We start from the raw sequence: 23,923 nt of genomic DNA, 5'->3' as shown, positions 1-23,923 counted from the left end.
CAGGTTCACTTTTCCAGAAATACAAACATTACCTGCAGCCTCAATCCCAAAAGCGAGTGCTAGTTACCCAACACTAGGCAGCACGTGACAAATTGTAATTCTGTGTCACCAAATAGCAAAACGTCCCGAGGCTCCACTGAGGGAATAGGATACAGGAGATCCAAAAACAGAAAAGGTTTAAAGCTAGGGCAGGTGACCAAAGGGATGGCTGAACAGATAGGCTTTTGAGATTTTTGATGGGGAAGAGAGACGCAGCAAGGAATAACTTGGGAAGCAACGCTGACAGAAATGAAGCAGAGGGAAGAGCAAATCGATTGGCATGTTAGATGGAAAAGTGAAGCTGCATGCTGACATTCAAACAGGGTTGAGGTGTGGAGCCCAAGTAAAGAATAAGTTTTGGCAAAGAGTCATTGGACTCGAAACGTTAGCTCTTTTCTCTCCCTACAGATGCTGCCAGACCTGTTGAGATTTTCCAGCAGTTTCTCTTTTGTTTCAGATTCCAGCATCTGCAGTAATTTGCTTTTATTGTAAAGAATAAGTTATTGGAAGAAAAGTACAGCACAGGAACAGGCCCTTCAGCCTGTGCTAACCATGATGCACACGATATTCATCAGTAAATAATTTCAACTCCTTGATTTGGGGGTGGATAGCAATGGAAATTACCAAGGACATGGGCAATAGACAGAGTGGCTGAATGTATATTTCAGATAAATTGAGTCTATGCAGAGTAACTGAAGTCTAAAGATATTGCAACACCACCACATGCAAATTCCCCTTCCAGTAGCCACACACCACGTGACGTGCAATTATCGCATCCTTCCTTTACTGTCACTGGATCAAAACCCTGGAACTCTTCCTATTACCACTGTGGGTGTGCCTACACCTAAGGCAGCTGCGCACCACCTTCTCAATTAGAGATGAACAACAAACACTGGCCTATCCAGTGACATCCACGTCCAATTAATAAATACATTTTAAAAATAGAAAGCTTGGGTGAGGGATTGTTAGCAATGTGAATAAGTTACCATTTAATGGTGTATAATGAAGGATTTGTGCTCAGCTAATAACCCTGGAATAAAAAACGGTCACTCAATCCATCAAGCCTGCTCTCTTACAGAACCATGCACAATCCAACAATACAGCAAACTCTACTCCACTCACTTCACCTCCCAAGACAGAGAAATGAAAATCGCTTGTCACAAGTAGGCTTCAAATGAAGTTACTGTGAAAAGCCCCTAGTCACCACATTCCGGCGCCTGTTCGGGGAGGGCGTTACAGGAATTGAACCGTGCTGCTGGCCTGCCTTGGTCTGCTTTCAAAGCCAGCGATTGAGCCCTGTGCTAAACAGCCCCAGATACACAGTACTTGCGAATTACGGAAGATTATCACAGCTCAAGGTGATTTCCCTGTTCTTGCACCAGAAAAATTCAACTCTGAACCATATTACGCCCAGGCCAAAATCCTTTTGTCACAGGAATCACTCGATCTTGTGGATGCTGCGAACTCAAACTAAGTTTTTTTTTTAAACTTCATTCGCCACAAGATAGTACAGAAGATGTTTAAGGGAAGCAATCTCCTGGTACAAAAAGCACCTTTTGTACATGGTCTCCAGGCTTTGTAGACCTGAGTTCATTCCTCCAATAGTGACTACACATTGGCTAGTGACTACTTCACTGGCCATGAAGCACTTTGAGATGCTCTCAAGTCATGAAAGTTGCTAAATGCAAGGCAGTCTTTTTTTTGTGGAAAATTACAAGATCACCCTCCTCCCTGCACCGTGCTGAAATCAGGACTCACACAGTCCCCTTTCATCTATCCTCTCCCAGTACATTGATACCTCATTTTTTTTTCCTTTCAACCTATCAACATGCTTTTAAAATCCACTCTGGGTTTCACCTACCATTCACCTCGTCTACCCTCATGTTATCAAACATGGAAATCTCCTGCATTATGGCATTTGCAGCAGCAATTGGAATCCATCCAAAATGAGGTTACCGATTAAAAATTACAGGAGCATTATCTGGCACAATTTACAACCTTTTCCGAATTATCTGCAGTGTTTCTGGCTGGATGCTTTAGCGCACACAGTCCAGCAGACGATTGGTCAGGTTTTATCCCTCCTCTTAGGCAAGGGAATGAATCGCTTTTGCATTGAGCATGACGATCACGGCGCCAGTTTGCAAGGTTTAAATATCACCGGTAAGAATGGCGATCCCCAATAAAACATAGACATGCTAAACTTGTCAACGCCCAGCGGTGGGTGGGTTTTTAATGCGGATATACTGTATCCGTCCTGAAACTGCAAAAATACCACATTAATACATAGGCAAATCGGATGCTGGGGTTCGAAAGTAACTCCAGCGTCGTCACATCAGCTGAATACAGGGCACATAATGCAGAAAACGGACATTCACTTTCAGCGTTACAATGTACCAATTTCCCAGACGGCATCTTTGCAGAAAAAAAATACTTCTGCGCCCTTGCGAAGGAAATCCGGCTCAATTCGACAGGCCTATCCCTCGCAAACACCTGCTGGCAAAGCCATCGCTCATCTCAACAGAGCCAATGAAAGGTTGCACTGTTCGAGGGGCGGTAGCTTCATGCGAAAGCAGCGGGATAAGGGTCAGATATCATAGCAATGTCCTGTCTCTCTGGTCGCAGCACCCTTGCTTTGCAATGGTTTACTTTTCGCCTCGCTGCTTTTATCCGTTTCCGATGCGGCCTTTTTTTTTTAAATATAAAAATGTGCAAGCCCGGGAGTGGTCTGTTCCCGGGGAATGAAACAAAATCTACAATGGCAGTTCCGAGAAACTGAAGCCTGCAATGCGACAAAGCAGCCCTGCCCCCTCAGCGGGAGCAAGCAAGCTGCCTAAACGGAGAGATACCAGTGACACACTTCGGCTGGCAGCGGACTCAAATCCTCGCAAAGGCAAGATTTCAGTCCAGCACGAAAAACAAACGCTCCTGCCGAGTCTTTACCGTTCAAAACTCAACAGGGATTATCCATAACGGAGATAATTATGTCTCGAGGCTTCACTTATAGTCATCACTGACCTTATGTTACAACCACAAATCAGTCCTGCCTGTTCGGGAGAAACAAGCAATTAAGATAAAGCCAGCTGATTCACTCATGCTCTTTTGGTCAGGAAATCTGATCACTCTTATTTGGTCTGGGCCAGTACGTGATTGCACTACCATACCAAAATGGCTAACTCTTAGCTGGCATAGAATTTACAGTGCAGAAGGAGGCCATTCGGCCCATCGAGTCTGCACCGGCTCTTGGAAAGAGCACCCTACCCAAGGTCAACACCTCCACCCTATCCCCAGTAACCCCACCCAACACTAAGGGCAATTTTGGACACGAAGGGCAATTTATCATGGCCAATCCACCTAACCTGCACATCTTTGGACTGTGGGAGGAAACCGGAGGACCCGGAGGAAACCCACGCACACACGGGGAGGATGTGCAGACTCCGCACAGACAGTGACCCAAGCCGGAATCGAACCTGGGACCTTGGAGCAGTGAAGCAATTGTGCTATCCACAATGCTACCGTGCATGTCAAGTGGTCTAACAAGCCACTCGATTGTATCCAGATCACTAAAAATACGTACTGCCAGATGTACAAGTCGTAAACCTATCACCTCTTTCTGGGCAACTAGGGATCGATAGTAAAAAAGGAATAGTCATCACAGGCTAGTGAACCTGCTCTGCCAATCAATCATCTTGGCCTTTATTGCAAGGGAATCAAGTACAGGAACAAAGCTTTGTTACAGTTGTGTGGCGAGACCACCTCTGAAACAGTGCACGCAAATTTCATCTCCAGATTAAAGGATGAATATACTTGCATTGGGGGCAGAGCAAATGTTTAAAAATTTGTTCTTGGGATGAGAAAGTTGTCCTTTGACATGAGACTGAGTAAACTGGGCCTACATTCTCTTGCGTTTAGTGGAGTGACAAGTGATCTCATTGAAACTTGAAAATTTCCGAAGGTGGTAGACACCACCCCCCACGGCTGGGGAATCTATAACACTGGGATAAGACATTTCTGCACAGAAAGGGTTGTGAATGTTCCAACATTGAACATATTTAAGGCTGATAAAGGCAGATCTTGTGTCTCTTAAGGAATCACGGGATATGGGGAGGGGATGGGAAAAAGTGGAGTTGAAGCCGCAGACTAATCATGATCGTATTGAATGGCGCAGCAGGCACGACAAGACACATGGTCTATTCCTGCTCCTACTTTCTTAAGTTCTTATTACCTCAGCTCCACTTTCCTCCACTATCCCCAATGATTCATTTGGTGTCCAAAGATCTATTGAGCTCAGTCCTGAATATACAATGATTGAGCATCCAAAGCTCTCTAGGGTAGAACCCAACATGAATGGAGACATTTCTCATCTCAACACAAATGCTTTAACCCCTTATCCTGAGACTATGACAAAGTTTTAAAATCTTTCTAAATACCAGCATTGCCAGTAATGCCCTCAACTCAGGAAATGTAGCAGTAAATTAAATAAATAACTCTGGAATAGAATCCCAAACTGGCCTCAGATTGAAGTCAAACAAGTAGCTTGCGGTCCTAAACCAATGCAATACTCCCATTGCAGCTCCACGTTAGTGAAACACAAATCCATTCTGCAGCGATGCTACGATTCTTTCAATATTGGTATGCACTATGAACCTCCAACTACTTCCAGGTATAGAGAAATGCCCAAATAGCCAAACGGGGTGGAAGCAGGGACGAGTGACATTTAAGGGGCATCTTGACAAATACATGAATAGGTTGGGAATAGAGGGATACGGACCCAGGAAGTGTAGATTTTAGTTTAGACGGGCAGCATGGTCGGCACAGGCTTGGAGGGCCGAAGGGCCTGTTCCTGTGCTGCATTTTTCTTTGTTCATCTACGGTCAAGATAACAAAGCCTCCTTTGAACACAAGAACTAGGAGCAGGCCCCATCTGGCCCCACTAGCCTGCTCCGCCATTCAATAAAATCACAGCTAATCTTTTTATGGACCCAGCTCCACTTACCCAGCAATGAAGGACAAAATTCCTTTTGCCTTCTTAATTATCTGCTGCACCAGCAAACCAACTTTTTGCAATTCATGCACAAGGACACCCAGGTCCATCTGCACAGCAGCATGCTGCAATTTTTTCCCATTTAAATAATTGTCTGTTTTGCTGTTATTCCTACCAAAATGGATGACCTCATATTTATCAACATTGTACTCCATCTGCCAGACCCTTACCCACTCACTTAAACTATCTGTATCCCTCTGCACACTTTACTCTACCACTCATCTTAGTGTCATCTGTGAACTTTGACACATTACACTTGGTCCCCAACTCCAAATCAACAATGTAAATTGTAAACAATTGCGGTCCCAAAACTGATCCCTGAGACACAACACCCATTTATCCCCACTCTTTGCTTTCTGTTAGTTAACCAATCCTCTATCTATGCTAATACATTACCTGTAACAGCGTGCACCCTTATCTTATGAAACAGTCTTTTGTGTGGCACCTTGTCAAATGCCTTCTGGAAATTCAGATACACCATATTCACTGATTCCCCACTGTCCACCGCATTCGTAATATTCTCAAAGAATTCCAATAAATTAGTTAAACATGACCTGCCTTTCATGAACCCATGCTGCATCTGCCCAATGGGACAATTTCTATCCAGATGTCTCGTTATTTCTCCCTTGATGATAGCCCACTACAGAATCTAAGATAACCAGCCTATAATTACCCGCCTTTGGTCTACCTCCTTTTTTAAAACATTGGCGTCATATTTGCTGTTTTCCAATCTGATGCAACGGCCCCAGAGTCCAGCAAATGTTGATAAATTGCCACAAGCATATTTGCTATTTCTCCTGCCATCTCTTTTAATACCCTGGGATGCATTCCATCAGGGCCAGGAGACTTATCTATCTTTAGCCCCATTAGCTTGCCCAACAGTGTCTCAGTGATAATGATCATTTTTAGATCCTCACCTGCCATCGCCTCCTTGCCATCCAATTTTTAGCATGTTGTTATTTCTGCCTTCCACTGTGAAGACTGACACAAAATACCTGTTCAATGCCTCGACCATTTCCTCATAATTAAATCTCCCTTCTCATCCTCCAAAGGACCAATGTTTACGTTAGCCGCTCTTTTTCATTCTATTTCTTTGTAGAAACATTTGCTATCTGTTTTTATATTCTGAGCTAGTTTACTCAATCTCTCTTACTTTTCTTTATAGCTTTTTTCATGGCATTCTGTTGACATTTAAAAATTTTCCAATCTCTAGTTTCCCACTAATCTTTGTCACTGCATGTATTTTCTTTCAATTTGATACCCTCCTTTATTTCCTGAGATATCCATGGCTAAGGGCAGCAAGGTGGCGCAAGTGGTTAGCGGCGCCGAGGTCCCAGGTTCCATCCCATCTCTGGGTCACTGTTTGTGTGGAGTTTGCACATTCTACCTGCGTTTGCGTGGGTTTCGCCTCCACAACCCAAACGATAGGCAGGATAGGTGGATTGGCCATGCTAAATTGTCCCTTAATTGGAAAAATGAAATTTATTTAAAAGATTATATCCATGGCTGATTAGCCCTTTTCCTACAATCCTTCCTCTTCACTGGCATATACTTTTGCTGAGCACTGTGAAAAATCACTTTAAAACTCCTTCACTGTCCCACCACAAAGTTTTTGCTCCCAGTCTACCTCCACCAACTCCTCCCTCATCCCATTTAGTCTCCCTTGTTTAAGCACAAGAGACTGATATTGGATTTGACCTTCTCACCCTCCATCTGTATTTTAAATTCAATCACACTGTGAGTGCTCCTCCGAGAGGATTCCTAACTACGAGATCATTAATTATTCCTGTTTGATTACACAGGACCAGATCGAGGATAGCTTGCACTCTCGTAAGTTCCATTACATACTGTTTGAGGACACCATCGTGGATACATTCTATGAACTCCTCCTCAAGGCTGCCTTGACCGACCTGGTTTGACCAATCGACATGTAGATTAAAATCCCCCATGACAACTGTTGTACCGTTTTTACATTCATCAGTTAGTTCTTTGTTTAATTCCCGCCCGACTCCAGGCAATGCTTTAATATCACCCCGGAGGTCCCACACAACTGCAGTGTTTGCCCTGAGGGGTGTAAATTTTGTACCAAATCTGGTGCAGTAAAGTGTATTCTATCCACATTTCCTTGGTACCAAAGAATGGCCAGCGACATCTATTCAGTCTTGGGACATGGTTATCCTTAGCATTAATTCCCCATCCCGAATTCGTATGCTACCTCTTTAGATAACAGCAGCCTTGCCTGGGCCACTGCTTCTCGCTGTCAGCTACATTTGGTGTGGGGCTGGAGTCACATATAGACCAGACTTAAGAATGGGCTATTCAAGCCTTATAATGAACACACGGGAAATATATCCAACCAATTAAGAGTTGCATTCAAATTCAGAACTCCAAAAGTGAAACTCATTGCACCAAACAATCCTCCCTTACATCCACATTTATATCGGAATTTACTACTGTTGGGTAATCCTGCATCCATCACATACTAAAGCTATGTCACATTTCAAAGCATCTATCACCATAGGACCTAGGATAAAAACATTACGCATCACTCCATTTTAGTGCGTAAAACCACAAATGGAGCTAGATGGGATATTCTTCAGTAATAAGTCTCCAGTGGGCTTTTACTTCGATATTACATATACTTCAATTTGAATTGAACTTGACACACTGAATTGAACTGTGATTGCACATGATTGACTGGCCTACAATCTTTGTTAAAATCAATGCCTCATAGGCTCTAGATGGTCCTCATGGGAGTGTGTAATGCCAGAGGTATGGAATGGTCAAGATCGCAAATATTTTATGCTGAAGGAGGAAACTGGGATGTGCCTAGAACAGTATGTTGAAATATATTTGCAGGAAAGCTATGCACAAAGCAATGAGTCAAATCTTCCACCAGAAACCTCACAATCTTGCAAAAAGAAAACTGCGACAATTGCAATCCTCCTTGTGGATTTCTTTGGAGCCAACAGGTGGGGAAAATGGGAAGATGGAAGAGCAGAAATAACTAAATAGAGGTCATGAGTTGAGCCATGGAATAAACATTCTCGCAATGGAGGATACCTCCTGCACTAAGGTCACCACTGCAGATGCCACCCTCAGTTTTGGCCTTGTTGCATAGCAGTGACGGCAACGTCTCCTCAGACAGGACTTGGCTAAAAGCAAAATATTGCAGATGCTGGAAATTTGAAATAAAAACAAAGTGCTGGGAAAATGCAGCAGGTCAGGCAACATCGGTGGAGAGAGAAACAGAGTTAACCTCAAGACCAATTTTTTAAAATATAAACTTAGAGCACCCGAAATTTTTTTTCCAATTAAGGGGCAATTTAGTGTGGCCAATCCACCTAATCTGCAACACCTTTGGGTTGTGGGGGCGAGACCCACGCAGCCATGAGAATATGCAAAATTCACAGAGACCTGGGGGCCGGGATCAAACCCTGTCCTCAGCGTTGTAGGCAGCAGTGCTAACCACTGTGCCACCATGCCACCAATTACCTCAAGTCCAACATGACTAAGTTCCAAACAAGGGTCTCATAGGACTCAAAATTATAACACTTTTCTCTCGCCACTTCATTTTAAAACTTCTGCAAGCGGATCTCAATTTTCCAGATAACTTATACCAATTCTGGTCCTGCCTGGTGACTCATGAAGAATGCTGTTCGATGAAGTGTAAATGGAAGGGTGGCAATATTGAGAGACATGATGCGATGAACTTTGAATCTCACACAAGCAAAGCATGACACAGCAAAGTGTATCATTGAGTGACCCTTTTCCTCGGTGCTGCCACGATCATAAGCAGCACTGTTAAACAGGACTGGAAGAGTTGGGGGTGGTGGGATGGGAGAGGGGAAAAGATTAAAGTGCTACCTTCTAAAAGCGAGGACTCCAGACAAAGACCCAACAATAAACGCTTTAGAATGGAGGTGCAGATCTGTGGAGTCACCATCAAACTAGACACTTCATATGAGGGAAACAGAGTGAACATTGGGTTCATCAACTTTGTCAGAACTGAGCTTATCCAGTGTCCCCTGTCCTAGTTTCAGATTCCAGCATCTGCAGTATTTTGCTTATTTTAGACATTTTGTAGATCCGTGTTGCAACAAACAACTCAAACTGAGCAGCCTGGAGCAATTCTCAATGGACAATGCCAGATTTAGGTTACAGCTCAAAGAAACAGGTAAAAAGCAATGGCATGATTACTGATAAAAAAAAACTTGCATACGAATGTTTCAAATAAATTGCATCAATCTAACTTTTACTTCCATTGCACACAGTAGGATCCCAACAGCAATGAGGTGAATGAGCAGTCTATTCTGTCTGGAATGATGTATTGACAAGAAATATTGGACATGTCATGAGAGTACCTTTCAGACATGGATGTTTAAGCAATGCACCTTTAAGAAAACAGTGATGTCAAAGAGTGGGTGGAGCTGGCTTTAGATCAGCCATTTTGCAGTTTAGCAGTTTGAAAAGAGCTTGGGAGTGTCTGTGTTTGCAGTGAGCTGGATCTCTGCCATGAAAGACTATCTCTGGATCATTTGGGTGATTTAAACTCATAATAGTAAAGCCTTTAACCTGATGTGATTCTGTTTAAAGGTGTTAAGTCTCTTGGAAGTTTGAAGGAACATTTTGAGGAATTATTTACTGTTGCAATATTTTCTGAGTTATCTTGAAGTAAGGGGTGTTAACAGATCCAATGTTTATTTAAGATGTTAAATTCAGTTCATGAAATAAACATTGTTTTGTGTTTAAAAACCCACGTGTCCATAATTGTAATCCCACACCTAGGGAACAAGCCGTGTGCTAGGAAAAGCAACAAATACATTAAAGGGGGAGGTCGGTTGAACTCCACGATACATTTTGGGGTTCTGAAAACGTCTCGCCCATAACAGACAGGACATGAGAATACTACTAATAATAATCTTTTGTTAGTGTCACAAGTAGGTTTACATTAACACTGCAATGAAGTCGCTGTGAAAATCCCCTAGTCGCCACACTGAGGGAGAATACGGAATGTCCAATTGACCTAACAAGCACGTCTTTCGGGATTTGTGGGAGGAAAATGGAACACCCGGAGGAAACCCATGCAGCCATGGGGAGAACGTGACAACTCCGCACAGAGAGTGATCCAAGCCGGGAATCAAACCGGGGCCCCTGGCATTTTGAAGCAACAGTGCTAACCACTGTGCTACCGTGAACTCAGCTCTTCGAATAGGGCCACGTGATCTTGGACTCATCCAAAAAATAGCATCTTTGATAATGTAGCACTCCCGCAGAAGTAGTAACTAGATTACTATTAATCCATAAACTTGTGACTCAGAAGGTGGCACTTGATCGGGGCAAGCTTCCAGTTCTTGATGTAGGCTGAGAAAGTGTGAAGAGGAAGAAAACCCGATTGGAAGAGGAACAGCAAAACAAAATTTAAACGAGGTGGTGCTGATTTGAAATTAATTTGGCAAAACTGGAAATGGTTTCAGAGCTACAGAGCTGCCCCTACCTGAAACAAATGCTCCAGAAAATGCTGCAAAATCCAAATTGCAAACTTTGCAGTTATATTATGCGATTTCCACTCTTTTTAAAAAAAAAAACAGCAAATCACAGCCCAATTTTTTTTTTTTTTTTTTAAAACTTGTTTTTCATTTTCAGTTATTTCTTAACTGGTTGCACTTTTTAAAACCATTAATTGTTTGCGCTGAGGAGCCTGATTTGTTATCTCTCAGGCAAATACAGAATTCAAACCCTGAAACAAGGCCATCGCATACAGTTATCTGATACAAATAAGACTTGTGCGCGTCATTCATCCACTGATACCAACATGCTTATAGAGCATAGGGTTCCAAAGAAGTCATATTAAACTCGAAGCATTAATGCTGTTTCTCTCTCCATAAACGCTAAGCCAGGCTGACTAAGTTTTCCCAGCAGCTTTCGGCTTATAGAGCACTTCAGCTGATATCATTTTTTCGACTGCTCTTGATCCATCACCTCAAACGTTTTTATCCACCTGTGACAGGTTTTCTGCTGACCTGTACTTTACCCCAGTGTTATTCAGCTCATCTTGCTCCCTCCAGACACAGGGAAGGACAAAATTTGTCAACTTTGCCAGCAGTCCTGCTTCACTGAGGTTTTTTTTGTCAAGTCCAACCTCAAAGGGAAAAATAAATCTCGAATTGTACTCGCAGTTTGTTTCACTGGTCAGAGAGCAGTTTCACAGCACCAAGGTTACTGTGCTGAATGAATTCCCAGTGACAAAAGTCACAAATTGAGGTTGGCATATGCTTCCCAAGACAGGCCAAGGACACTCTAACCCACTTCATTCTGGCAAAACAAAACAGTAAAATGGCTTGGTGCTCCCCAAAGTTTATTAAGCAGAATGCAGAAAATGTATCGATCAATAATCTGTTTGAACCAGATAGCTCTGCAGCTTCATTCTAATGCAGATTTTACAGGGAAATTGAAGGATCTACCCACCAAACTGTGGCACAGGGAGACAAAATTCTATTAAGCATTGCTTGGACTGGTTAATGCTGTCCTCTGATCATCCAGCTGAATGCTGTATGGAGCAAGCTAGCAAATCAGAAGAGGTCAAATGTCCCACAAGGCTAAACCAAGGATAAAACGTATTGAGCAACTAGAAAGCCAAACAACCAATTTAACCTTGTTACTCATCTTAAATAAGTTGAGACTGCCGGAAGTATTGCAATTGCATTGAGCAGAAGCAGAAACACACATCACTTTATTCTTCCCCAAAACAAAGTAGATTACAGTTATCAGACTGGCTATCAAAACCAATGAGCAGTAATCAAGTCTAAAATCAGCTAGGTTAGTAAATACAGCCAGCTTCACTACTTAAAGAATTACACCATCATTATTTCCTAGCTCTAGTACAAGACAGATATCCCATGCCAATAGTGGAAGGTCAATAAAACCGGTGACCATAGGAATAAAACCTCAGCAGCCTCAAACTAGACCAACCTCTTGTGAACAGTAACATTGGGATCACAGTATCAGAAAAAGTGTAGTGGCTTAAATGCAATTGAAGTGTGTGTCAATATCACATCTGACTAGATACTCTGAATTTAGCTGTGTTACTCCCAGCACGTACTCCACCCTGGTAATATACAGTTCAGAACCCAAATTTGTACAGGCAAAGCCTATAATTATACTAATAAAAAGGCATACTGCAAGAGCTGGAAATAGGGCAGACAACAGAGCCATCAAAATAAACTAATGGACCTCTTGTGGTATTGCTCACATCTTAGTTATGAAATGAAAATGAAATGAAAATCGCTTATTGTCACGAGTAGGCTTCAATGAAGTTACTGTGAAAAGCCCCTAGTCGCCACATTCCGGCACCTGTTCGGGGAGGCTGTTACGGGAATTGAACCGTGCTGCTGGCCTGCCTTCAAAGCCAGCGATTTAGCCCTGTGCTAAACAGCCCCTTAAGGTGCTTAGCTGTTAACAGAAACTGTTCCTTTAAGGGTAATGCTCCAAGTAAGCAGCTTGTAAAATTTCAGGTGGTCAATGATTGGCTTCTTTTTAAAAATATTTTTCACATGCAACAAAATGCAATATCTTGAATGAAATGAACACAGGTTCGGTACTATTATATACCATAAGACATAGGAGCAGAATTAGGCCATTCGAGTCTGCTCCGCCATTCAATCATGGCTGATATGTTTCTCATCCCCATTCTCCTGTCTTCGCTCCATAACCCCTGATCCCCTTGTTAATCTGAATTCTCCCTCAGCTGACTTGTGACAATAAAGATTATTATTAATCAAGGACTCAAGAGTGGTTATTGCTTCAAATGTGCAACCATCAGATCTCTCTGCCCAAATTCATATTCCAGATTTTGTAATCTAATTGTATTGCTACGGTGTCTTCCACTATTCAAGTTGATAGAGTAACACATCTGCCATTACACTGAAATGACGGTGTGGATTATGTTTGGGAGCATAAATATACAACAATGGCGATCGATTTGAGGTTGCTGCAGTACATTCAGCCTGGATATTGAAATTAATTTGACCTCCAAAACAACTTTACTGTTTAATTTTACAAAAAACTGGTTGAATAAATTAAAACATCAATCGACCTTCCATCGCTGTACAGTAAACCTAATATTTGGTGGATTTACAGAATATCACTTCTCTGCTGAATAGGACTAGGTATTGTAATCGGCAGCTATGATGCAACCACAGGTATATAAATCACATGGGGATCAGAATAAGTTTGTTACCTAATGTATTAACTGCACCTTTGACTAACAGGTCGAAACCTAATCTAATAATAATCATGAGGATTAATAATCAGAGTAGATGGGGAGAAGTGGTTTCCATTGGTAGAAATGTCAAAGACCAGAGGACACCCATTTAAGATGACAGATGCGAGGGAAGAATTCACTTGTGACAAGTGGTTAGAATCTGGAATGTATTAACCAAGGGTGTGATAGAGGCAGATTCACTCATGCCTTTCAAAAGGGAACTGGATAAGGACCTGAAGAGCAAATATTTTGCAGGCCTACAGAGAAAAGGTTGGGGTTGGACTAGCTGAGCTGCTGTTGCAGAGAACTGGCATGTATCTGAAGAACCAAATGGCCTCCTTCTGTGGAGTAACCATTCTTATGTTGTAATTTGGTAGATTTCAGAATGTGACATTTCACTATCTACATAATTGCAGAACTTAGCCACACAAATATGATGCAGGAAACTGCACTTTTCTATCAAATAGCTGCAATGAAGTGTATATTATAAAGCTTCAAAACAGCAGTTAACAAGTTGCAGTTAGGTCAACATTATTATTCAGTGAATCTAATTTTAGTATCTCAAAATTAACCAAAAACAGCACAAGTGCAAATTATTCACAGTAATAAGATCTCATCAGACAGGTAAAAGTACATACGGCATTGATCAAAACCAGGGAACAGAAAGCTATAAATTGGATCACCCATCTAAGCTGAGTTACAGTTAAGACTTCCTCAGTAAGGACAAAAAGGATTGGCTAGCACGACTGTTCCTAAATCACCAGTGTGGTGGGGATTTGCAACTCCCTGCCCGAAAAGGTGTTAAAGAGGCAGAAACCCTCATTTTTAAAAACACTGGTAAGCACTTTCAGGTGCTGTGATCTAGAAGGCGAAGTATTGAAAGGTGGATTAGAGTAGATACTCATTTTCAGCAGGCACAGGACATGATTGGTTGCAAATTCATGTTAAGTCATTACAACCAAATTAAGGTAGCAGTGGTTAGCACTGCTGCCTCATAGCGCATGGGACTCGGGTTCAATTCCGGCCTTTGGTGACTGTGAGGAGTTTTCACGTTCTCCCTGTGTCTGCGTGGGTTTCCTCCCACAGTCCAAAGATGTGCAGGTTAGGTGGATTGGCCATGATAAATTGCTCCTGAAGTGTCCAAAGGTTAGGTGGGGTTACAGCAATTGGGCTTGAAAAGTGGATTCAGGTAGGGAACACTTTCAGAGGGTCAGCTCAGATGGGCCAAATGGCCTCCTTCCGCACTGCAGGGATTCTAAAATAGGTGGCTGTTGAAACAAGGCAGCTCCAAGAACTGAGCGCAGGATCTAATTTCCACAAACAACCAGATCCCACTAACAGCGGTGAGATATGCAACCAGATAATGCGGGTTCTTTTACTTAGTGGCGTTGATTGAGAGGAGGAATAATAATATAATAATCACTTGTCACAAGTAGGCTTCAATGAAGTTACTGTGAAAAGCCCCTAGTCGCCACATTCCAGCGCTGGTTCGGGGAGGCTGGTACGGGAATTGAACCCGCACTGCTGGTCTTGTTCTGCATTACAAGCCAGCTGTTGCTCATGTGGCCTCCACTACCCTTCAATGAATAATGGGCCAGGTATCCTTGACACGTGCCAAAAAGGAGGGGGAGCGGCACCTCTGGCAGTGCTCCACTCACTCAGTACTGAGTACACAGAGCTCTGAGCCAGAAGGTGGGAGGGCTGCAGCGGAGGGGGCGGCACGGCTGGCAGCGGAGGGGGCGGAACCGCTGGCAGCGGAGGGGGCGGCACGGCTGGCAGCGGAGGGGGCGGAACCGCTGGCAGCGGAGGGGGCGGAACCGCTGGCAGCGGAGGGGGCGGAACGGCTGGCAGCGGAGGGGGTGCAATGCCCCTGGGGCTCATCAATGGCGACAGTGAGACAATTGCCCCCCACACCCCAGGGAGAGTCTAGGGACTCTTCATTTGACAGCCTCCCCCCAGGTCAGAGCTCAGTACGGATGGGATTTATCCTAGGATTCTCTGGGAAGCTAGGGAGGTGATTGCTGAGCCTTTGGCTTTGATCTTCGTCTACAGGAATAGTGCCAGAAGACTGGACAGCAAATGTTGTCCCTTTGTTCAAGAAGGGGATTAGAGACAACCCCGGTAACTAGACCAGTGAGCCTTACTTCTGTTGTGGGCAAAATCTTGGAAAGGTTTATAAGAGATAGGATGTATAATCATCTGGAAAGGAATAATTTGATTAGAGATAGATAACAGGGTTTTGTGAAGGGTAGGTCGTGCCTCACAAACCTTATTGAGTTCTTTGAGAAGGTGACCAAACAGGTAGATGAGGGTAAAGCAGTTGATGTGGTGTATATGGATTTCAGTAAAGCGTTTGATAAGGTTCCCCATGGTAGGCTACTGCAGAAAATACGGAAGCATGGGATTCAGGGAGATTTAGCAGTTTGGATCAGAAATTGGCTAGCGGAAGACGACAAAGGGTGGTGGTTGATGGGAAGTGTTCAGACTGGAGTTAAGTTACTAGTGGTGTGCCACAAGGATCTGTTTTGGGGCCACTGCAGTGTGTCATTTTTATAAATGACCTGGAAGAAGGCGTAGAAGGATGGGTGAGTAAATTTGCCGATGACACTAAAGTCGGTGGAGTTGTGGACAGTGCGGAAGGATGTTACAAGTTACAGAGGGACATAGATAAGCTGCAGCGCTGGGCTGAGAGGTGGCAAATGGAGTTTAATGCAGAAAAGTGTGAGGTGATTCATTTTGGAAGGAATAACAGGAAGACAGAGTACTGGGCTAATGGTAAGATTCTTGGCAGTGTGGATGGGCAGAGATCTCGGTGTCCATGTACATAGATCCCTGAAAGTTGCCACTCAGGTTGAGAGGGTTGTTAAGAAGGCGTACGGTGTGTTAGCTCTCATTGGCAGAGGGATTGAGTTTCGGAGCCATGAGGTCATGTTGCAGCTGGACAAAACTCTGGTGCGGCCGCATTTGGAGTATTGTGTGCAATTCTGGTCGCCGCATTATAGGAAGGATGTGAAAGCATTGGAAAGGGTGCAAAGGAGATTTACCAGGATGTTGCCTGGTATGGAGGGAAGATCTTATGAGGAAAGGCTGAGGGACTTGAGGCTGTTTTCATTAGAGAGAAGGTTAAGAGGCGACTTAATTGAGGCATACAAGATGATCAGAGGATTGGATAGGGTGGACAGTGAGAGCCTTTTTCCTCGGATGGTGATGTCTCGTACGAGGGGACATAGCTTTAAATTGAGGGGTGAGAGATATAAGACAGATGTCAGAGGTAGGTTCTTTACTCAGAGAGTAGTAAGGGTGTGGAATGCCCTGCCTGCAACAGTAGTGGACTCGCCAACACTAAGGGCATTCAAATGGTCATTGGATAGACATATGGACGATAAGGGAATAGTGTAGATGGGCTTCAGAGTGGTTTCACAGGTCGGCGCAACATCGAGGGCCGAAGGGCCTGTACTGCGCTGTAATGTTCTATGTTCAGGGTATTGGAGCAGAGGGGCCTGGGTGTTGGAGTGGAGGGGGGAGCGATGGGGAGTGGAGGGGGGAGCGATGGGGAGTGGAGGGGGGAGCGATGGGGAGTGGAGGGGGGAGCGATGGGGAGTGGAGGGGGGAGCGATGGGGAGTGGAGGGGGGAGCGATGGGGAGTGGAGGGGGGAGCGATGGGGAGTGGAGGGGGGAGCGATGGGGAGTGGAGGGGGGAGCGATGGGGAGTGGAGGGGGGAGCGATGGGGAGTGGAGGGGGGAGCTATGGGGGGGGGGGGAAGAGAGAGTGGAGGGGGGGAGCGATGGGGGGGGAGGGAGCGATGGGGGGGGGAGCGATGGGGCAGGAGTGGAGGGGGGCAGGAGTGGAGGGGGAGGGGGGGGCAGGAGTGGAGGGGGAGGGGGGGGCAGGAGTGGAGGGGGAGGGGGGGGCAGGAGTGGAGGGGGAGGGGGGGAAGGGAGGGGGGGGAATAGGGGGGGGGGGAATAGGGGGGGGGGGGTCTCCCCTTCACTGTCTGTCAGGCCCCCTCCATAACGCGGCGCCGCCCTTCACAAAATGTCCGCGTCCCTCTCTCCTCCCTCCCGCCGCCGTCGTCCTCACAGGCTCCCATCCCCGGTCATCGGCCGCCGGGCCTCCTCTCTACCTCCAGCTAGGCCGCTGCCCGAGCTCGCCGCCCGGCCGCTGCCCGGACTGTCCGCTCTCACCTTCCCGCCGCTTCCGCCCGCTCCTCACAAAATGTCCTCCACCTCCCCGCCTCAGGCCATTGCCGCCGGAGCACGTGATATCACGCAGCACGCACGGCGTCATGACGTTTCTGGCCCAGCCCCCGCAATGATAATGAGCTGTGACCACGCCCGCCGCCCATCAATACAGAATGAATGGTCACACTGCAGCAGTGAGGAGTGGACACAGAATGAATGGTCACACTGCAGCAGTGAGGAGTGGACGCAGAATGAATGGTTACACTGCAGCAGTGAGGAGTGGACACAGAATGAATGGTCACACTGCAGCAGTGAGGAGTGGACGCAGAATGAATGGTTACACTGCAGCAGTGAGGAGTGGACACAGAATGAATGGTCACACTGCAGCAGGTGATGAGTGGACGCAGAATGAATGGTCACACTGCAGTAGAGATTAGTGGACACAGAATGAATGGTCACACTGCAGCAGGTGATGAGTGGACGCAGAATGAATGGTCACACTGCAGTAGAGATTAGTGGACACAGAATGAATGGTCACACTGCAGCAGGTGATGAGTGGACGCAGAATGAATGGTCACACTGCAGTAGAGATTAGTGGACACAGAATGAATGGTTACACTGCAGCAGTGAGGAGTGGACACAGAATGAATGGTCACACTGCAGTAGAGATTAGTGGACACAGAATGAATGGTCACACTGCAGCAGGTGATGAATGGACGCAGAATGAATGGTTACACTGCAGCAGGTGATTAGTGGACACAGAATGAATGGTTACACTGCAGCAGTGAGGAGTGGACGCAGAATGAATGGTTACACTGCAGCAGGTGATTAGTGGACACAGAATGAATGATTACACTGCAGCAGTGAGGAGTGGACACAGAATGAATGGTTACACTGCAGCAGAGATTAGTGGACACAATGAATGGTTACACTGCAGCAGGTGATATAGTGGACACAGAATGAATGGTTACACTGCAGCAGGTGATTAGTGGACACAGAGTGAATGGTTACACTGCAGCAGGTGATATAGTGGACACAGAATGAATGGTTACACTGCAGCAGTGAGGAGTGGACGCAGAATGAATGGTTACACTGCAGCAGGTGATTAGTGGACACAGAATGAATGGTTACACTGCAGCAGAGATTAGTGGACACAGAATGAATGGTTACACTGCAGCAGTGAGGAGTGGACGCAGAATGAATGGTTACACTGCAGCAGGTGATTAGTGGACACAGAATGAATGGTTACACTGCAGCAGGTGATTAGTGGACACAGAATGAATGGTTACACTGCAGCAGGTGATTAGTGGACACAGAATGAATGGTTACACTGCAGCAGTGAGGAGTGGGCACAGAATGAATGATTACACTGCAGCAGTGAGGAGTGGACACAGAATGAATGGTTACACTGCAGCAGTGAGGAGTGAATGCAGAATGAATGGTTACACTGCAGCAGGTGATTAATGGACACAGAATGAATGGTTACACTGCAGCAGTGAGGAGTGGACACAGAATGAATGATTACACTGCAGCAGGTGATTAGTGGACACAGAATGAATGGTTACACTGCAGCAGTGAGGAGTGGAGGCAGAATGAATGGTTACACTGCAGCAGTGAGGAGTGGACACAGAATGAATGGTTACACTGCAGCAGATGATTAGTGGACACAGAATGAATGGTTACACTGCAGCAGGTGATTAGTGGACACAGCATGAATGGTTACACTGCAGCTGTGAGGAGTGGACACAGAATGAATGATTACACTGCAGCAGTGAGGAGTGGACACAGAATGGTTACACTGCAGCAGGTGATTAGTGGACACAGAATGAATGGTTACACTGCAGCAGTGAGGAGTGGACACAGAATGAATGATTACACTGCAGCAGGTGATTAGTGGACACAGAATGAATGGTTACACTGCAGCAGGTGATTAGTGGACACAGAATGAATGTTTACGCTGCAGCAGGTGATGAGTCGGCACACAATGAATGGTTCCACTGCAGCAGTGATGAGTGGACACAGAATGAATGGTTACACTGCAGCAGTGAGGAGTGGACACAGAATGAATGATTACACTGCAGCAGGTGATTAGTGGACACAGAATGAATGGCTACACTGCAGCAGGTGATTAGTGGACGCAGCATGAATGGTTACACTGCAGCAGGTGATTAGTGGACACAGAATGAATGGTTACACTGCAGCAGTGAGGAGTGGACACATAATGAATGATTACACTGCAGCAGGTGATTAGTGGACACAGAATTAATGGTTACACTGCAGCAGGTGATTAGTGCACACAGAATGAATGGTTACACTGCAGCAGTGATGAGTGGACACAGAATGAATGGTAACACTGCAGCAGTGATGAGTGGACACAATGAATGGTTACACTGCAGCAGGTGATGAATGGACGCAGAATGAATGGTAACACTGCAGCAGTGATTAGTGGACGCAGAATGAATGGTTACACTGCAGCAGGTGCTGAATGGACACAATGAATGGTAACACTGCAGCAGTGAGGAGTGGACGCAGAATGAATGGTTACACTGCAGCAGGTGATGAATGGACACAATGAATGGTTACACTGCAGCAGTGAGGAGTGGACGCAGAATGCATGGTTACACTGCAGCAGGCGATGAATGGACACAGAATGAATGGTTACTCTGCAGCCCTCATGAGTGGACACAATGAATGGTTACACTGCAGCAGGTGATAAATGGACGCAGAATGAATGGTTACACTGCAGCGGGTGATGAATGGACGCAGAATGAATGGTTACACTGCAGCAGTGATGAGTGGACACAGAATGAATGGTTACACTGCAGCAGGTGATTAGTGGACACAGAATGAATGGTTACACTGCAGCAGTGATGAGTGGACACAGAATGAATGGTTACACTGCAGCAGGTGATGAGTGGACGCAGAATGAATGGTTACACTGCAGTAGTGATGAGTGGACACAGAATGAATGGTTACACTGCAGCAGGTGATTAGTGGACACAGAATGAATGGTTACACTGCAGCAGTGATGAGTGGACACAGAATGAATGATTACACTGCAGCAGGTGATGAGTGGACACAGAATGAATGGTTACACTGCAGCAGGTGATGAATGGACGCAGAATGAATGGTTACACTGCAGCAGTGATGAGTGGACACAGAATGAATGGTTACACTGCAGCAGTGATGAGCAGACACTGTACTGAAACATTGGAAAAATATGTCATTTGAAACATGAAAGTAACACTGAGAATGCCTGAGACTTTTAATGAAAGTGAAAAGTCCCATAAAGGGTTAACCGCAGCAGCTTGTTTGAAATGCAGACAGCTTCACAGACATGAAGAAAAACAGCTCGGAACAATTCATTCCGATTTACAAGTTACAAAGTCATCCGATCGACTTAAATTCTTAAGTTTTATGAAAGGGAACAGTATTTCACAATTCTTTAAGCAATGAATTATTTTATTGAACAATTAAGCAGAGCAGGCAGAATCTAAGGTTTAAAATAAGGGACAATTGTTCAGTGTGAAAAGTTGCTGACACCAGTAATAAGATGAGACAACTGGTTTACAAATAAAGAAACCCATAAGGTGATAAGGTTACACTATAACATACACCATTTTGACGTTAAAACCTTTTAGAAAATGGCCAAGCCAGATAAGGATAGAGTCAAAGGGGGTCGCTTGAACATGACATTAGCTTGACCCAAAGATGACCCGGGTTGAGACTGAAAAAAACCATTTAAAAAGACATAAATCTGAAAAGTTACTGACGAAGACACAGACAAATTTATTACATGTCAAGCAAAGTGAAAAAGTTCAAAGTGAGTAATGGCGAGCTGGTGGAATGAAGCCGCGTTGTTGCAAGGGGCCACACTTCTAACCAATAGAAACTAGCTTTCAACTGTCAGGCTCAAGCAGCAGAAGGGAACCATTTGTCAAGGTCAGGCTGCACAAATTGCTATAAAAAGTCTGAAAATTGAGCAGAGCAGGAGAATCTTCCTGGGTGATGGGACGAGCAGCATCTGAAGGCCGAGCAACCCAGAGAAGTGAACAGAAGACCCAAAGTTAAAGAAAAACGATTGACTAGACTTGAAAGTCTTACAACTGGTCCGAACGAGAAAAGATCTTTTTACCTTTCTGTAAAAGTAGTTTTTATCTTTTTAATTTGAAAATAAAGTTAAGTTTAAATTGGTAACCTGAAAGAGTGGTTATTATTATTATTAGAAAGTTTACTCTCCTCTACTTCGCAAGCTGGACCCGTGTGTAAGCTACTGAGTGGTAAGTAAATGAAAGCTCCTGGGAAGATATGGATTATACCGAGGGATAACTTGAAATAATAGTTTGATCTGATTGGCATCCACCTAAGTCTGCCTAGGAGTCAGGGACAGCAAGGGAATCCCTGGATCACCATTTAGAATTACAGCACTCTTATTGACTATAGGGGGAATTCTAAGAATAGTGGTGAGGTTTTTACTTCAACACAGAATTAATGGTTTCACTGCAGCCCTGATTAGTGGACACAGAATGAATTGTTACACTGCAGCCAAGATTAGTGGACACAGAATGAATGGTTACACTGCAGCCCTGATTAGTGGACACAGAATGAATGGTTACACTGCAGCAGGTGATTAGTGGACACAGAATGAATGGTTACACTGCAGCCCTGATTAGTGGACACAGAATGAATGGTTACACTGCAGCAGGTGATTAGTGGACACAGAATGAATGGTTACACTGCAGCCCTGATTAGTGGACACAGAATGAATGGTTACACTGCAGCAGGTGATTAGTGGACACAGAATGAATGGTTACACTGCAGCAGGTGATGAATGGACACAGAATGAATGGTTACACTGCAGCAGTGAGGAGTGGACACAGAATGAGTGGTTACACTGCAGCCCTGATTAGTGGACAGAGAACGAATGGTTACACTGCAGCAGCGATGAGTCGACACAGAATGAATGGTTACACTGCAGCAGTGATCAGTGGACAGGCGAGGTACCAGAGTAGTGCAGGCTTATGAATGTTGTACCATTACTCAAAAGGGGTGCAAGGGATGGGCCATAAAATTATAGGCTCGTCAGTCTGACGTCAGTGGTGCACAAGTTATTGGAGTCATGTCTGAGAGATAGGATAAACTGTCACTTAGGACGGCATGGATTGATCACACAGAGTTTAGGGGCTGGTTTAGCACACTGGGCTAAATCTCTGGCTTTGAAAGCAGGCCAGCAGCACAGTTTAATTCCCGTACCAGCCTCCCCGAACAGGCGCCGGAATGTGGCGACTAGGGGCTTTTCACAGTAACTTCATTTGAAGCCTACTTGTGACAATAAGCGATTTTCATTTCATTTCATTTCGTTAGTGTTTTGAGTCTCTATGACTTTTCTCCAGAGCTGAAGAGAGAGAGAGAAATACATTCTGCTTTCTTACCTTTATGCCACTATTAGCACCTTCTCTAGTCTTCAATGCTGCCATTAACACTCCCTCTGTCTTGTGCCCTAAACATTGATCCCAATCTCTCGTTGCTCACATCTAGCCCAGACTTTCTATCTGCTCCACCCCTCAAAAACAGTATAAAATCAAGTTTCTCCCGCTACTTAGCTCTGAAGAAGTGTCATTTGACTTGAAAGGTTAACTCTCTCGCTCTCTCTACAGATGCTGCCAGAGACTTGTTGCGTTTTTACAGCAGTTTCTAATTTTATTGTAGCTATTTGACCCAGACATTTAGGAGGTGGGGTGCAGGATTTGCATTCTATCTGTCCCCCATTGTGACAGGGTGGCATGGTGGCACAGCGGTTAGAGCTGCTGTCTCAACGCGCCAGGGACCCGGGTTCGATCCTGTCCTCGGGTGACTGTCTGTGAGGAGTTTCCACCTTCTCCCCGTGTCTGCGTGGGTTTCCTCCGGGTGCTCCGGTTTCCTCCCACAGTCCAAAGACGTGCAGGTCAGGTGAATTGGCCGTGATCAACGCACAGGGTTGTGGGATAGTGTGGGGGAGTGGTCCGATTTAGAGTGCTCTTTCGTAGGGTCGGTGCAGACTCGATGAACCGAATGTCCTCCTTCTGCACTGTAGGGATTCGAAGGAGGTTCTCCGTAAGGTTCAGTGGCAATGTCTTTGCAATTCAATATTGGGAGACTGCAGTTTTGTTTTGCGTTGCCGGTGTGGTTAAATAAGATTGAAAAGAGATGTATGAGGGGCAAGTTGAACATAATCAAACCGTATAATACAGAGAAGTTAAAACACTGTATTATATTCCAATCATCTGAACACCAGGGTGACTCAGATGTTGCACAAAACCACTTGGGAGGTCATTTTGGCTTTGTGTGATAATGTGGTAACAAATTGACATCTCGTTTTAAACCTCGTCATTTTGCTTTCCATCGGCTTAAAGGAGACA

The 23,923-nt window shown here is 44.9% G+C and overlaps 1 protein-coding gene across 3 annotated transcripts in view; it reads right to left on the bottom strand.

Moving 5' to 3' along the window:
- The window catches only part of LOC140389541 (AP-2 complex subunit mu), a 67,363-nt gene extending 49,691 nt beyond the window's left edge, over positions 1 to 17,672 (bottom strand). The window contains exon 1 of one of the 3 annotated variants that reach the window (XM_072473739.1): positions 17,529 to 17,672. The gene's annotated coding sequence lies outside the window, so the exon portion shown is untranslated. Of the gene's footprint in view, positions 1 to 1,900; positions 1,922 to 2,433; positions 2,453 to 17,528 lie in introns of those variants that run through there. The other 2 variants (XM_072473742.1, XM_072473740.1) reach the window with 2 other exon arrangements.
- Between the last annotated feature and the right edge of the window lie 6,251 nt (positions 17,673 to 23,923).

This window comes from Scyliorhinus torazame, chromosome 14 (assembly GCF_047496885.1).
Source record: "Scyliorhinus torazame isolate Kashiwa2021f chromosome 14, sScyTor2.1, whole genome shotgun sequence".
Classification (NCBI taxonomy): domain Eukaryota; kingdom Metazoa; phylum Chordata; class Chondrichthyes; order Carcharhiniformes; family Scyliorhinidae; genus Scyliorhinus; species Scyliorhinus torazame.
Note: the sequence above shows the minus strand (reverse complement) of the source record. Positions and strands in the feature narration are given on the sequence as shown.